The sequence below is a fragment of the Octodon degus genome, unplaced genomic scaffold (genome assembly GCF_000260255.1).
Source record: "Octodon degus isolate 3935 unplaced genomic scaffold, OctDeg1.0 scaffold00068, whole genome shotgun sequence".
Lineage (NCBI taxonomy): Eukaryota > Metazoa > Chordata > Mammalia > Rodentia > Octodontidae > Octodon > Octodon degus.
Genome location: NW_004524644.1, coordinates 2,473,837 through 2,477,115, shown reverse-complemented (window position 1 = coordinate 2,477,115; position 3,279 = coordinate 2,473,837). Strand labels below are relative to the sequence as shown.

The following is a 3,279-nucleotide window of genomic DNA, read 5'->3' as shown; positions in this document are numbered from 1 at the left end:
AAGTTAGGACTTATCCAGCTGCGTCTGGCTTGGGTCTGGCTGCTGTGCTCAATCCTTTCTGCTGCTGCCCTTAAGGTTGAACCTGTTGTGCCCCAGTGGCGAGATGTTCTAAAAATATGGAACGCTTCAAGAATTTGCGTGTCATCCTTGCGCAGGGGCCATGCTAATCTTCTCTGTATCGTTCCAATTTTAGTATATGTGCTGCAGGAGCGAGCACACCTAACTGATTTTAAACAACATCCTAGGAGAGGTAGAGAATAACAACAAAAGCCCGGAAGATCTTTGCCACTCTAGAAGATAGCACATACATGTTGGATCTCCTAGCCTGACCTTTAGACACTTTCAACCTGCTCCAACCTTATTAAAAGGTTCATGAATAGGCCCAACATCACATACTTACAATTAAATTAGCATGAATCCTGGGACAAGGATGTGTGGTGAGAGCACATAAAGCAGGGTATTGGTGAGTATGAATGGCATAAGAAGTAGCCTTTGTAAGAAAACTTTGCAGAACAATTAAGGATAGAGGGGAAATGGGGTAGAAAGGGAGGAAATAAAAACAATAACATTAATAGTTTGAAGGATCTAAACTGGAGCACCAACAGGCAAGGAAATAAACTCAATATATCTGCCAAGGGTCAGTCAGAGACATAGCTTTGCCCTTGTAGAGGGGAGAGAAAGCCAGAACTTAAAGTAGTCAAAACTGAAGAAAGGCTCAGTGATAAAACAGGAATAATCAAGCTTCAGGTTTGCAGCACTTGGTGGTAAAAAAGAAATTTTCACTTGGTGCTTGTACATGTTTATGACCAGGACCATAGAAGAAAGCTAATCAAGATGGATTGTTTTGGTTGGCTGATGGCACAGGAGATGGGGGAGCAGTAAAAGGATAGGATAAGTGAGGCCCCAGGGAGAAAGAAAATGAGAGAGGTGAAAGATGATGGGGTAAGTTCAGAGCTTTGAGGGTGGACTAGGGTAAATGTGGGCTGATGAGAAGTACAGGCAGAAGCTTGGAAGAGGACTTCCCCTGAGCCCCACCTAGCCATGGCTAACATTGTGCCATGCCTGTGTCCATAGGGAGCCAGGACTAGGTAAGGAAAATAGGAAGTGTGCAAGAGGTAGTCCTGAAAGAATCTCATAGTATCTCATTCCACATGACCTCTACATCCTCAGTGTAATGCTTTCTGCATTGCTACAAAAAGATTATGAAGGAAGGAGAAAATGAGGACAGGATCTGCATTTTTTATTGTTATTATATGTGGCTGAGATGGACCCCTTTTAAGTGACAAAAATAATCATTTTCAACAGAAACTTATTTTTCAAAGAGAAAAACATGTTTTGTAAAAATTTTAATTTTTATTGGTGCTTGTTTGCAGTACATAATTGTCACATTGCTTTTGGGTAGTTGGTCCATGTGCAATAGTACATCTTCACTCTTATTGTCATCATCTTCTCCACTTTCTACCCCTCCACTTCCCTCCATCTCTCGTTCCCTTTTCCTTTTGTAAAAGACCTATCTCCCTATTTCCTATTATCCATCTCTCACTTTGCTCTTTAATTATTTATGCTTTGAGTTTCTCATGTGGAAGTAATCTTGCCATATTTAAGTGTGTGTTTTATTGTAAAACATAATCCATGTGTTTTTGCCATTTTAAACAGAAAATACATACACAACTAGAAAACTATAAACATATAAAGCCCTGATAAATATCCTGACAAATAGGATGTTTACCATAAATTGGCTAATATTACTAATAATTCAGGCTAATAAATACAAATGTTTCTGTACTATAATGATGCTTTATGTTAAGGTGTAGATTAAATTCCTGGCATTTATCAGGCCTTTGGCATACACAATCAGGTTAAAGTGGCCGCAGATCACTGTACTGTTAGAGAACTTGAGTCTTTTTCTTTAAATTCTTGTTCTGTCTTCCTGTCATTAGTTTTAATTGTTGATTGTGCTCAGTACAGCATGATGGAAGAAACACGATGGATCTGGAAAACAAGGGTGTTGCAAGAAATTCTAGGCTGTGGACAGTATTGAAGCCAGAAAAAGGTTCAGAGAAGCTGTTGACAACTTCACTGGCCCCTGCCCCATTCTGTCTCTTCCCTAGGTCTGGTAGAATGGGAGTCACTAAATTCAGTTTCAGCTTTGGTTCTCTCTATGCCTGCAGTAGACCAAAGCACACCAAGGGCAAAGTAAGCATATCTGACTTAGCAGAATTGGGGACATCTTGTTCTATAAACATCTGTCATGAGTAAAGCCAAAATAACCCATGTCATTAATGGCCAAATTTCAACAGCTATAAATTGCTTCATACTTTCAGTTTAGAAGCACTGCCAAAATTGTTTTCTTTTAAAGTTCCACTGTTTAATAATATTGTTTTAAAAATATAAACAATATATACTTTCCAGAAAAGGCAAATATGCAAGAAGTTAAGTCATCCATAATTTCATCATTCAGTGAAAGCCACTGATAACACTAATGCTGTGACCATCCACCCATATATACTTTTTGTCCTACAGCTTAGAATCATACAATTCTACTTTTTTGGTCTACATTAACAAGATAATGAATATAACTTTATATCCTCAATTATATAACAGTCACTCATATGAATATGAATAAAACATAAGGTAATTGCTTTAATGCAATTGCATTTGTTTATACTTTTTCCACTTGAATTTTTATTTTTTTATATTCTCACTCTCTTGAGTGCTCCATATCAGCCTTGTCCCTTTGCAGCCTTTATTTGGCCAGGTCAATAGTACCTGTATGTTTCATCTATGGTCAGAGTTTCCTCTCATTGCCAAAGTCTGGGTTCACACAATCCAGCCTGGAATGTTCTCCTCCCAGACCTCCTGACACTTGCTCACTTTCCCTGCTCAGCTTTTGCTCACAGAACAGGCTCATGACCCACCACCTATCTGTTTTGAAGAAATAAGTAATTAACAAGACACAGTGCTCCCATTCATATAAGGCCAAGCACAAAGGCAAATCTTCCTTTTCTGAACCATGCTTTTAAGTCTAACCTTTCACAACCATCTTTCTTGGTGTGTCATAATGTGTGCTCAACAAGTATTTGCTAGCTAGCCTGGCTAAAGTGGGGTCTTTTAGTCACATTTATGTTGTGAGTCAAGAGCAGAGGCCAGCAGAGTGATTTAAAGTGTTAAGAGTTTGTCCAGAAAGGAAGCTCCAGAAAAGTTGTCAATTATAAAGATACAGCAGAGGAAGGAGATCTTGATTGCTGAGAAGGAATAGAATAGAAAATATGGCCTGGG

General features: G+C 38.8%; 1 non-coding gene across 1 annotated transcript; it reads right to left on the bottom strand.

The window, feature by feature from the left end:
- Positions 1–110: 110 nt before the first annotated feature.
- On the bottom strand, positions 111–217 carry LOC111817740. Its single transcript, XR_002821869.1, has one exon. It is a non-coding gene; the product is annotated as a U6 spliceosomal RNA (small nuclear RNA).
- Between the last annotated feature and the right edge of the window lie 3,062 nt (positions 218–3,279).